The sequence below is a fragment of the Serinus canaria genome, chromosome 12 (assembly GCF_022539315.1).
Source record: "Serinus canaria isolate serCan28SL12 chromosome 12, serCan2020, whole genome shotgun sequence".
NCBI classification, from domain to species: Eukaryota; Metazoa; Chordata; class Aves; order Passeriformes; family Fringillidae; genus Serinus; species Serinus canaria.
In genome coordinates this window covers 760,171-773,522 of record NC_066326.1, presented here as the reverse complement: position 1 = coordinate 773,522, position 13,352 = coordinate 760,171, and the positions used below count along the sequence as shown (strand labels likewise).

The 13,352-nt window shown below is 53.1% G+C and overlaps 1 protein-coding gene across 1 annotated transcript in view; it reads left to right on the top strand.

Annotated features, from left to right (window-relative positions):
* Positions 1-13,352, top strand: part of GRM7 (glutamate metabotropic receptor 7) — a 176,956-nt gene that overhangs the window by 158,635 nt on the left and 4,969 nt on the right. The gene's annotated exons all lie outside the window — the stretch shown is intronic.

Genomic DNA, 13,352 nt, shown 5'->3' with positions numbered 1-13,352 from the left:
CACAGAACCCCGGGCACAGAACCCTGGGCACAGAACCCTGCACATCCCCGGGCACAGAACCCTGCACATCCCCTGCACATCCCCGGGCACAGAACCCTGGGCACAGAACCCTGCACATCCCCGCACATCCCTGGGCACAGAACCCTGCACATCCCCAGGCACAGAACCCTGCACATCCCTGGGCACAGAACCCTGGGCACAGAACCCTGCAGCCAGGTCCAGCTGGCCCCAGCAAGGACAGGTTCCCAGGCAAGCACCAAATTAATCAACAACTCTGCTCACCCCAGTTTTCATTCTTGTTCTTGCAAAGTTGCTTTGCAAAAATCTCACGGTCCCTGAAGATTCCCATTTAGGGATTTTATCTGGTCTTAATGCAAATCTTGCCACTGATTTAAAGGGAAAATAGATGGCAAAGACACTTCTAGTTTCCTTAATGTGCATAGCAGAGGATAGCACAGCACGAAATTACAGACTGAGGCCATCAAATTTGATTTGCATTTGAATCTGGAAGGAGCTGAGGAAGGAGACAGCTGCACAGCTCTGAGCACACTGCAAAGGTTTGGGCACGTCTGCAGTTCTTGTGCAAAGCCAGCTCTGAATGGGGAGAAATGCCCTCTCCCTGCCCGTGCTCCACTGACCTGTGTGCTGCTGGAACCCCTGACACTTCTTGTCCTGTCAGTGCTGCTGGAATTCCTGCCTCTGATGCTGCTGGAATTCCTGCCTGGAGCAGCAGCTCTGCTGTCAAAGCAGAGTGGGAGCAGGCAGCAGATCCCTGACACAGCACTCTTCCTCCCCCTGCTCACCCCTGCAGGATCTGTCCCTGATGTCTGATCATGCAGGTGTACAAAATCCATTCCTGCTGGAAAAGCCAAATTCATCCTTGGAAGCCGGACTGAGGTCCAGAGCCAGGGACAGAGCCATGGACAGAGCCATGGACAGAGCCATGGACAGAGCCATGGACAGAGCCATGGACAGAGCCATGGACAGAACCATGGACAGAGCCATGGACAGAGCCATGAACAGAGCCATGGACAGAGCCAGGGACAGAACCATGGACAGAGCCATGGACAGAGCCAGGGACAGAACCATGGACAGAGCCATGGACAGAGCCATGGACAGAGCCATGGACAGAGCCAGGGACAGAGCCATGGACAGAGCCATGGACAGAGCCATGGACAGAGCCATGGACAGAGCCAGGGACAGAGCCATGGACAGAGCCATGGACAGAGCCATGGACAGAGCCAGGGACAGAACCATGGACAGAGCCATGGACAGAGCCATGGACAGAGCCATGGACAGAGCCATGGACAGAGCCATGGACAGAGCCAGGGACAGAGCCATGGACAGAGCCATGGACAGAACCATGGACAGAGCCAGGGACAGAGCCATGGACAGAGCCGTGCAATGGCTCTCACAAATTAAGGACAGGATGAGTGCTCTTGCAGCTGGACAGAGCCCCGAGTGCAGGAGGAAGTGAAGGGAGTTGCTGCCCTGGGCTGTTCCCCAGTGGCACTCAGGGCCCTCTGCCAGGGCAGATTTCAGGAAGGGAAGGGAGGAGAAGACAATTTGAAATCCAGCTGGGCCAGGGCAGGGGAGTGTGTTGCTGGTGCACTTCACTAACCACTGTTTGGATAACTAAGCTGAAATTAGTTTCTCCCCCACAAACTCCAAAATGTAAGAATTTCATGCCAAAGAGAAAACCACCCAAGCTGAGATGCTGCAATGTTCCCTGTGGGAAGCCCAGCCTGGGGAATTCCCACCCCAGGGTCCCCTCCTGCTCTCATCCTCCTGTGCTGCATCTTATTGCTGCTTTCAGACTTCGGAGAATATTCTCCCCTCCCACCAAAGAACAGCCAGATTTTATTTTGGGAAGGAAATAATTTTAACTGTAAATAAAACCTTCCCACCTAAGCCCCATGGTTCTGGTCACACACCCATTTTTAGTCCAGGGCTGTAGACCAGAACATGTTTCCACGAGGCACAAGGGTCAGAGGCCCCTGGCTTGCCCAGATGTGCCACCTTTGCCTTGAGCCTTCACTGGGTGGGGTTTTAAAGCTCAGGAATGTGTTTGTTAGGAAATGTGCCATCCCTGAGTTTCTGCTTTATAAGCTTTTACTTCTTTTTTATCACTTGTGAAATAAGTATTTTTTTTAGCATTTTCATTATTTATGTGGAATTCCATCTGTTCATAGTCTCAGCTGCACTAGCACTGCTCCTTCATTGCCCAGGTCTGTGTGTTCATAACAATTGTTAGAAAATCAAATGAAATAAACTTCTGCTGTACTTAAAAGTTCTGGGGTGCATTAGTGCCAGTGCAACTGCTGCAGTTACTGTGCCATGGCATTGATTAGGTTATTGATCAGTCCCTGATCAGGCAGTGTTCAGGAATGTGTGTAACAGTAGTTCACTGAACACCTGAACCCAGTTTTGTTTTTTAAAGCTTGAATATTCTGTTCAATAAAAATTGTTTTCAGCTCCATTTTTAGGTGGGATAAAAAAAATGAAAATTCTATTAGTGAGCTTAAAAAAAAAGTCATAACATCCAAGCAAAACTCCTCAAACTTAATAGTCAGTGAAATTTTGAGTATGGTGTCCATGCATAAAAATGGGTTTGATGTTTTTATAGCAATTTCACTTTAAAAATATTTTATACAGTGAATGGGGAAATTTCCCAAGTTTTACCAACCAGAAAATAAGAAATGTGAATTACAAATTGTCCTGGATGCATCTTGGAGCAATTTTTAAAAAATCTCAAATATCTTCTCTCAAAAGAAAGCCAAAGGATGTTTTTCCAGTATTTCCTAGCGAAATTGGCTTTGTTCCCCTCGGATGGCCCCTGGCTGGGGCAGGGGCTGCCTGGTGCCCCCAGGCTCTGAGCAGGGGCAGGCTCTGGCTGTGGGAGCCATGAAAGGGCAGGAGCAGGGGAAATTCCTGGAGAGGATCAGAGCCAGCAGTGCCCAGAGCGAGCTGAGTGCTGGCCTGGCTCAGCTGCGGGCTCTGCAGTACAGTGGGGGTTTGCACTTTGATTTTCTGCTCTTTCTCACCGGGCTGCTGCTGCTGCTTGCTCAGCTGCTGGCTGCTGGAGGTGCCATTTCTGCTGGGAAGTGTTCCATGAGTGTTCCCCTGTCCTGAGCCCAGGGAGCACCAGCACGGGACCCACGTACCTCCAAACCCTGCAAATGTGGGGCTGACCCTACCTCCAAACCCTGCAAATGTGGGGCTGACCCTACCTCCAAACCCTGCAAATCTGGGGCTGACCCTACCTCCAAACCCTGCAAATGTGGGGCTGACCCTACCTCCAAACCCTGCAAATGTGGGGCTGAGCCTACCTCCAAACCCTGCAAATCTGGGGCTGAGCCCAGGTTTATGGCCTGTCCTGCTCACAGGCCACAGTAAAAGCAGAAGCAAACTGTGGGTGGTTTTACAGAGAAATAGCCTTGATAAATCTCCAGGTTTCAGCAGATTTTTAGAAGAACAGAGCAGCTGTGGCTGCCCTCGATCCCTGGCAGTGCCCAAGGCCAAGTTGGACCCTGGGGCTGGGAGCACCTGGGACAGTGGGAGGTGTCCCTGCCATGGCAGGGGTGGCACTGGGTGGGCTTTGAGGTCCCTCCCAGCCCAGAGCCCTGTGTGGCAGTGGGCTGAAGATGAGCATGGCAGGCTGAAGGTCTGTGAACTCCTGAGTGCCTTCCCAGGAGCAGGGGATCCTCATCCTGTGGAACCACTGCACACAGCTCAGGGCAGCCTGCTGGAATTGAGGCTCAGAGAAAGACGTGCAGAGCAGCTGGGAGAGGGGCTTGGAGTGAGCCCAGGGGGAGGCACTGATTGATTACCTGAGAGGAGAACTCCTGGCAATGCAGTGAGCTCATGTCCCAGCTGCCAGGGACAGGGGCTGGCTGTGTGAGACTGCCTGGGGACCCTGGGAGGGCAGCAGTGCCCCAGCCGAGCCCCAGCCACACCTGGGAGGGCAGCAGTGCCCCAGCCGAGCCCCAGCCACACCTGGGAGGGCAGCAGTGCCCCAGCTGAGCCCCAGCCACACCTGGGAGGGCTCTCCTGATGAATGGGGTGTATTAGGGCCAAGCCTTCCAAAGCATTTAGGAGAAGTCTCCCAGTCACTCCTGTTTGCCATCTGGCAGGTGCTGCTGTCCCTCACTGCAGGCTTTCCCTCCTGGGGCACCTTTGGGCTCAGCAGGACGTGGGGCACAGCAGCTCCCAGCCCTGGGATGAGTTTGCTGTGCTCCTGGGTGGCTTTGCTGGAATCTCACCCTTTGGGAAGGTGTTTCAGGTGGAGGGCCCTGCTGGGCTGTCTCCTCCAGTTTCTCCTGCAGGAGCAGTGTCAGACTGGGAGGGGAGCCATACCTAATTTCTGGTGAGATTTACATGTAATTACTCCTTCCCCCTTCCTGAGGAGAGCACTCAGATGGCTGTTGGTGATGCCAGGGAACCTGTGAGGGGGGACAGGGGGTCTGAAACTGCAGCCAGAATATCCCAGGTTGGTTCAGGGGAGAGGAGGGAACAGTCAGCTCAGCCAGCCCTGCTCTCTGAGAGAGCTGCTCCCGTGCTTGGAGGTACCTGAGCCCCTGGCTCGGCTGCTTTGGGGCTGCCAGGGCTGAGCTCTGAGTTCTGTGCTGGTGCCCCCAGAGCCCCGGGGGAGGCAGAGCAGTGCCAGGGACTGGTGGCAGGGCAGGCTGGGAGCGTTCCTCGTGCCCAGACCCATGCTACATTCAATGTATTTACTTTCCCTGTAGACTCCCTACCACCAGTAAGAAAGAGTGTTCAAAAGTCTGTTACTTGGTACACTCTTCCACCTACTGTATAGCTTTTGCCTGCTTTCCAAAAAGGTAAGGAACACCGAGCTTTTCTTATTTTCTTCTCAAATGATGGTGATTATGATTATTGTGGCTATTTTTATTATATACATAATTACATGAGAAATGTTCATTAGTGCAGCTGTGTTAAGAAAGACATCTAACTCGAAAATTGTTCACAAACCCGTTACCAAAAGCTGCCGTGGGGGGTTTGCCTGGGGAAGGGGAGACCCTGACGGGGGTGGCACCAGCTCTGAGAGCTCTCCTCCTGCCCACCACTGGAGCTGGCCCCCAGTAAAGCCCTTGGGGATGGAATATTTGTTTAAAAACGAACAAACAAATGATCAAAAGTGAATTCTGGCCGCCAGACCTGGCAGCTAAGGCAGTGTTTTCTGTCCTCCCCAGCACCAAAGCATGAATGGCCCCCAAAGGTCTGAGAGCTGCTGTTCCCCAGGGCAGCCCAGTGACACTGACTGGCTGCAACCCAGTGAACAATTTTTGAGGGCTGGCTTCTGCTGCTGTCGTGGCTGCCTCGTGGTGATCTGGTGATGTGTGAGCTCCTTTGCTATTTGTGACTGCAGCAGCCAGGAACTCCTGCTTTCCCAGGGACACAGGGGTCAGGGAGCCTTTGGTGCTGCACAGAAATGACTGCCAGCCATTAATAAGTATTTCTCAGAGCTCCCTGTGTGCTCGGGGGCTTTGCCCAGGTACAAAAGCTTGTACCTGACCTGGTTCCTGTGCTGCTGTGCTCCGAGGGCTGGGGAAATCACTGTCATCAGCCTTCAGAGTCTTTAGCTGGGCCCTAATTGGTGAGAACTTCTATCAGCAAAGGTTGGAATGTTGCTTGAATTGAGTCATAGGAAAAGAAATTACCAATATCTCTGGCTGGTGTAAATTGCCCCAGCTCCAGCATCAATTCAGTCCTCCTGAGAGCTCAAATTGGTTTTGATTGTATTTGAATCAGGGCCATTATGATGCTCCCAGCTCGGGCAGGATGGGAGGCTGCAGCTCTCCTGAGCCCCGGGATGACCCCGAGCATTCCAAGGGCAGGCCTGGGCTGGGGGAAATGGGACAAAGCACCGGGAGGACAAGGAGCCACTCAAAGCATTCCTGCAAATGAAAGAGGAGAAGGAAAAGGCAGCGCTGTGAAGGTGACATTGCTGAAGGAAGGAGATGAGAAAGAGAGAGATGCAAGACACCTAAGTCTCAGGAGAAATTTTTAAGAAAACCTTTTTTTAAAATGGCACAAAAAATAATTAGGAGCTCAGATTCTAAAATTAATTTATTTCTGTGTAATAATGGGAATAATGTAAGGAATTGCTGTCTGCAAAGGCACACAAATAACTCTGTCATCCAGGTCCGATAAAAATCAACTGGCAGATTTTAAAATTGGGTCCAGAAAAGCTTTGAAAATACTTTTCATCCCAAACCAGGGATGCTTTGGGCTTGTGCTGGTCCTGCCAGTGCTCCTCTGCTCCAGGTTGTTTTCCACCTCGGCCCCAGCACTGCTGCTCCAGCTCCTGCAGCCCTGGCTGCTGCTTTGATTTGTTCTCCCAGGAATACAAAACAACAGCAGCATGAAACAATGCAGTGTATTAAAAACAAAGCTGGGCCAGCAGCAAAACATCAGCCTGCTTGTAAATTGACACTTGTTTTGCTGGTAAGGTGTTTGTAGTAGGAAGGAGCAGAGCTGAGCCCTGACGTGACTGTATCAATTTCTGCTTGTGATGCACAGGGAGATGGGTTTGGAAGGCTCTAAATTGTTTCCTGGGAGTGACAAATAGGGCTTCTCTGCTCCTGAGGCTGATGGAAATACCAGGCTTGGAAAACACGTGGTAGGTGTGAGGGAAGGAATTGTCCATCACTGAGCAAGGCAAGGAAGCAGCTGAGGCTCATGCAGAGCTGCAGGGTCCCAGCTGGGGCTGCAGCAGTGCCTGCAGTGCTTGGCACTCCCCCTGGGCTGGGGCTGGGTGCCAGGGCCCCGGGGCAGCTCCCTGTCCTGGCCTTGGCAGGTGGGGCACAGCCCTGGCCTCTGCATTCCCCAGGATTCCTGCTGGGTGTGCCAGGCTGGCCCTGGCACTGCTTGGGCAGGGAGAGCATCCCCAGCAGGTCCTGCAGGGAGTGTATGCCAGTGCCTGTGCCAGGCTCTGGGGATGGACATGGGCACCAGGCAGTGCTGATTGATGCCAGGGTTTGAGGGGACTGGACATGGGCACCAGGCAGTGCTGATTGATGCCAGGCTCTGGGGATGGACATGGGCACCAGGCAGTGCTGATTGATGCCAGGCTCTGGGGACATGGGCACCAGGCAGTGCTGATTGATGCCAGGGTTTGAGGGGACTGGACATGGGCACCAGGCAGTGCTGATTGATGCCAGGCTCTGGGGACATGGGCACCAGGCAGTGCTGATTGATGCCAGGGTTTGAGGGGACTGGACATGGGCACCAGGCAGAGTTGATTGCAGTGGCACTGGGAGCCAGGGCACTGCCAGGGCTGGCCCAGCCTGTGCAGCAGCACTGTGGAGTCCCTGCCTGCCGTGGGCACAGCTGCCCTGAGGAGCAGTGCAGTTTCTGGATTCCTCTGTAAGGACCTGTGGAGAGAGGAGTCCTGGCGTGGTCTCAGACTGACCTGGGCTGCTGTTGGAAGGGGAAATGGTTCAGGTGCCCCCCAATTCCATGTGTGTTCTCCTCCTGCTCACAGCCCTGGGAGCCCCAGGCCAGGAGCAGCCCTGGGACAGGACCTGGGGACAGGCAGGTGGCCCTGGGGACAGGGAGCTCCTTGCAGGCTCTGGCTCTGAACTGTGAGATGCTCTGTAGCTCATCAGCCTCCAGTGTGTGCTGTGGAATAATTATTTGCTGGATTGAAGTGTCATTTTTATTTTAAATCTGGCCACTTTCAGCCTGAGAAAATACTCCGTGTTTAACCTCACTTGAGGGATTTTCTGTTCAGTGGCGGCTGCTAAGAAATGAGAATTTGCACTCAAAATTGATAACTGAAGGACTTTGACAGCCCTTCACTGCATCTATTTTGCTTCTGGAACGGCTGACTGGAAAACTAACCCTCACCAATTCCTGCTCCTGGTGATGTGCTTATTGTGAAAGTATTGCACAGAGGTGCAACCCGGCCCTGGGCACTGCCAGGGATCCAGGGCTGCCCACCCTCCCAGGGAACAATTCCCAGTTCACAATATCCCATCCATCCCTGCCCTCTGGCACTGGGAGCCATTCCCTGGCTCCTGTCCCTCCATCCTTGTCCCCAGTCCCTCTCCAGCTCTCCTGGAGCCCCTTCAGGCCCTGCCAGGGGCTCTGAGCTCTCCCTGGAGCTTCTCCTCTCCAGGTGAGCACCCCCAGCTCTGCCAGCCTGGCTCCAGAGGGGCTCCAGCCCTCAGAGAGAACATTCCCTCCTGTCTGAGCATTTGGGGATCGTGTTACTTTCTCTTTTACATCTAAAAATAATTACTTTTGATGGTACATTCATATAATTGCCAGCTCCCCTATTAATTATCTGCAGACTGTCTCACACCTCTCATGACTTTACACAATACAAGATTGTAATGTGCAGGGAAGTGTCAGACTGTTTCCTTTTATAAAAACTGAAATTCTGAGGGCACTTAAACCATCACCTTCGAGTCTGATGTGTGAATAAAAACACACCCATGGCTAGAAGTGCCTGGCATGTTAAAAGCTGTGTAGTAGCTGGATGTCTGGGAGCACAAATTAGGATTAGTTAGTGTGTAAGTATTCATAGTTCATTCCACATTTTCTGTATTCTTATGTGATCCTTTTTCCCTGGGAAATCCTGGTGAGCAGATGCAGCTGTACCTCACAGACCAGTCCCTCTCACTTCTTTGCTTAACAAACCCTCAGCAGCTCTGAGTTCTCCCTTTGACTAATTTATCACTCCTTGCATCCTCTGAGGGAGATTCTGTCACACCTATAAATTGTAGTATCAGGGGAAGGACACAGCTCTTGGCTCTCCGGTGTCCCATGGATGTGGAGTATCCCTTTCTCCCAGGCAGGGCAGATGTCAGGGCTCAGCCCTGCTGCCTCAGCTCCTGCAGGGCTCCCTCCCACCCCTCCCTGCCCCAGAAAGGAGTGGGAGAGTGCTCAGCCTCCCCTCCATCCCCCAAAGGCGCTGAGATCACTGGAACCCAGGCTCTGGGGAGCAGCTCACAGCTGCAGAACCAGAGGCTGGAAGGGCCATTTTTTTCATAGATCTATTAAAAATTTGGCAAGTGAGTTCAAAAAGTTAATTCTAACAATGATGGGGCAAAAAGGAGAACAAACCTCAAGCAATATTGCAGCAAAATCAATTTCTCAAACACACAAATCTGGGCAGTTTTTGGTGGGCATGATTGCAAGTATGGAGAAAACTGCTCAGGTTGTGTAAGAGCAGCAGAAAACCTCAGTCCCTGCCTCGCTGTGTGCCTTTGGTGCAGCTGTGCAAACCCTGATGTGTTTGTGCAAACATGGAAAGCCCAGCAGCCCTGGGAGGGTGGGAGCAAGCAGAGCAGAGGCAGAGCCCAGCCCTGCTGTGTCCCTGCAGGAGTGTCTGGGCGAGGGAGGGGCTGCTCTGTGCTCCCACAGAGTGCAGACAGAACGTATTTGTGCAGGGACCCGGCTTGGTTTGGCTTTTGAGGGCCAGCAAGCAGCAGCAAGTGCAGAAGTTGGGGTTTCTGGCTGCTCCTCTCTCCCAGGCACTGCTGTCCCACCCAGCACTCTGGAGAGCATCCCAGGGGCTGTTCCTCTGGGCTGGCTTTGGGGAAGGAAATGTGGCATCTCCCAGAGAGCTGTGGCACTCATCCCTTGCCTTCCAAAGAGCTCTTTGACCTTGGGCTGGGGTGTTTGGGCTCTGACAGCAGGGAGCAAAGGCAGGGGGTTCCTTTCCAGCCAGAGGAAAGTGCAAGAGCAGGAAGGGAGCAGGTGAAACAGGTGGAATGCCCATGAAGCACGCCATGGGCACGGGGAAGAGGGGAGGAAGGCAGCCCAGGCCCGGGTGGGAGGTTTGGCTGAGCTGCCCTCTGTGACCCAGAGCTCTGGCTCCCAGCTGGGAGCAGTCTGGCACTGCAGCCACCGAGGTGCCTGCTCTTGCTGCTCAGGGGGAAAAGAAACAGGGAAGATAAAGTTGCCATAGTTACACCACTTGTCACGATGCTTATCATGTCCCTGGGATGAAGAGCCCTGTGTTAAATCTGGGCTCTTATTAATATCAGCTGTTAAACATTTCCAGGGTATTTGAAATCAAGACTTTCAGCTAAAAAATTAAATGTTGATTGCAGCAAAATGGGGCAGTTTAAGAGCGTGGCTCAGTGTAATTTTGTCAGACACCGTGTAACAGAGTTGTACACCAGGAATACATTTTCCAGTGAATTGAGTCTCTTGCACCTCATGAACATTCTTGATTTTCCTGTTAAGATGTTTGTTACTTGCAACCCTTTGCCAAGGAGCTGGAGCAGGCCAGCTGGCAGGAAGGGAGAGGAGTTCTGGGGGTGGGTAAGAAAATATTGCTTGTGTGATTACTGGATAACCATGGAAGGGCTGGCAGAGCTGGCAGTGCTGAGGAGAAGCCTCAGGGTGACCTAATTGTGGCCTCCTGGTGCCTGGAGGGGCTGGAAAGAAAGGTGGAGAGGGAACATTGCCAGGGACTGGAGGGACAGGACAGGGAATGGCTTCCCACTGCAAGAGGGCAGGGTGAGCTGGGATACCAGGGAGCAATTGTGAGCTGGGAGGGGGATGAAGCCCACAGCAGCCCCCAGGATGGCAGGAGAAATGAAGGAGATGTGCTGGAACAGGTCACAGCAGTGCTGGGAGGGCAGGGCAGCCATGGAGCCCTGGTTGTGCCCAGGGCTTGGGGACAAGGCCCTGGGGACACCCAGGAACCAGTTCAGCAGCACAGTCAGGAGGCAGAGGTGAATTGTTTTCCAGCAGCTCTGACTCCAGGCCTCCTTGGGGATGTTTCAGCCATCACTCAGGTCATAATTTTAATTATGTTTCATGCAAACTGTTTTCACACTTGGCTCTAACAGCTCTCTGCAGAGCCTGGCTTTCCAGGTAAGATAACCAAAGTGCTGTTAATGACTTTGTTTTAAGCAGGTGAAAATAATTTGCTTCCATTTGTTATCTTTGCAGTCCACAGCATTCACACAGCAGCAGTAGAAATGGAGTTGGAATTAGCAGGTTTTCTGTACCGCTGGCTCCAATTAAGGAATAGCAGTTGGGTTTGTTTCTTCCCTGCCATAATCTCATAAACATTTGGAAACACATTTCCTAAGATCCTGAGCACCTTCCCAGCTCCACGTGACCTGGTGCAGGTGAGGCTCTGGGGCTGGATTGGTGTGAGGGTTGTGCAGTGACTCCTTTGGCCCCTGGCTCCATCCCCACGTCCTCTCAGAGCAGGATTTCTGTCCCCCCATCCCTGTGAGACAAGCACAGCTCTGCCTGTGGCCTCTGCCATCCTTCAGGGCTGGAGGTGTTGATCAGCCTTCCTGCTGGTCCTGATGGGGCAGACACTCTCAGCTTCCCCTGACACAGAAGTTCTTATCTGCAGAGCAGCCAAGGAGGAGATGGGGAGAGATACAGCCAAACAGGAGAGAGTGAGACAGCCAAGGGTGCCTGAGCTGGATGTTCCTCAGCAGTGCTGTGCTTCGTTGATTCTAGCTTTTGTTTGGAAGGGGACAACTAATCCTCCTCCATCAGTTTTACTTCCTGACTCAATGTCTCAATCCCATAGTTCAGTTTCTGGCAGAACCCTGCAGATCTCTCAGGCCATCAACAGCCTGGCTCTGTCCTGTGACTCAAATCCCATTTGTGTTGGTGGCCCAGGTGGGGAGGTTCATCTCTGGCCTGATCCCCCCAGGGCCCCCCTGGTAACCCCTCGAGGCTGAGGGCTGGCTGGAGGAGCTGATCCCTGAGGCCAGGAGCTGGAGCAGGGTCTGTCCCTGCAGATCATCCCTGCAGTTGGCAGGAGCAGCTCATTGGGCTGGCAGAGGAGCCAGCCCAGCAGAGATGGACAATGTGCTGTGTCTGTGTGCACAGAGCTGTCACTGGCCCTGCTGGGTGGCTCACCCGTGGCCAGTGCCACCTCTGGCCAGGGACAAATGGGAGCACTCCACAGCTGGTGTTTGGGGATATCCCAGCCTGACCCATCCCTGGGCCAGAGCTCTGTGTGTGAGCCCAAGTCCATTATTTATCTGTGCACAGAGGCAAACATGCCCAGCTTGCCAGCAGTCCCTTCCTTCTTGCCCCTTTGCAGAGAGGTGCCCTGTGCACAGGGACTGCACAGAATGACCTTTACATCATTCTGGGGTGACGGTGATGGGCACGAGGAGCTTGCCATGCTCTCTGGGATTCCTGGGGAAGCCTGCTTCCCTGGAATGAACAGGGATCATTCACTGGAGACAAAGTCAGAGCTGGCTGGCTCTGTGCAGGCGTGGGTCTGATGGCACTGCTGTCCCTGTGTTGTCTGAGCTAAGGTTCCTTCACCCCTATGGACAGAGGAGCTCACCAGCAGGTTGGGCTCAGTCCAGCACATTTGCAGGACACCAAAGCAAACGCTTGCTCTGTGTACTCAAACCCTCCCACGCTGTCTTAAGCTCTAAGAGGGTCAGATCACTGCCACTTTGGCCTGAATTGATGCTGTTATTATGCCATTATCTTACCCAAGAAGTGCTTTTATTACTCTTCCTCTCAGATGCATTCCCAGCTCTCACATTGTAACCGAACCTGAGGAATTCAAACCACACACCCCGAGAGCTGCTGCTGCTGCCTGGACGCTTTCCAAGCTCAAGCAGCCTTTTGTAAGAACAGCCTTCCCCAAACCCCACGTGCCCTGGGGAGCTGCTGAGGTGGGGCTCTTCCCTCCCACTGAATCCTTCTGGGAAGTTCAAAGCACTGCTCCTTGATGGAGCCCGGGATGTTGAATATCTGTAACTGCTCCTGTCCCCCTGCTCCCTGCAGGGTTCTGGCAGTGCCTGAGCCCAGGCTCACCTCCAGGGTGCTGGCACTCACTCTGTGCCCTGCAGGCTGGCTGTGCTCAGGGCTCTGTGACAGGCAGGGGACATAGCCATGCCTAAAAGGGACAATAATAAGGGAGCCCTAAAGGTAACACGTAGCCCTGGATAGAATATGAGGAATGAGGAGTGGACTCTGAAATGAGAGACAGGGGAGAGCTCCTCAGGTGGAAATGCACCTGCAGCATCTGCCCAGCCCTGCTCTGAGCGTGGCATTTGCATGCACATGCATAAACATCGTTATTCTAATGAGCTGAAATAATGGTTTCATTATTAATGAACAGCCTGAGGTGAGCCAGGCACAGCCAGGCTGTGCAGAGCAGGCTGCTCCTGGTGTTCCCTGACAGTCTGAGCCAGCTTTGGGCTTTTCAGTGGTTCCCAAGGACAGCCCACCCAGTCTCCTGCTGGAGCCCCAAGGGCACGTCCACCCTAGGAGGGAGGCAGGGTCAGAGAGCTTTTGTCACAGGACAAGACAAAATGGCCTCCAGTTGCACGAGGGGAGATTTAGGCTGGATCTTAGAGAAATTTCTTTCCTGAAAG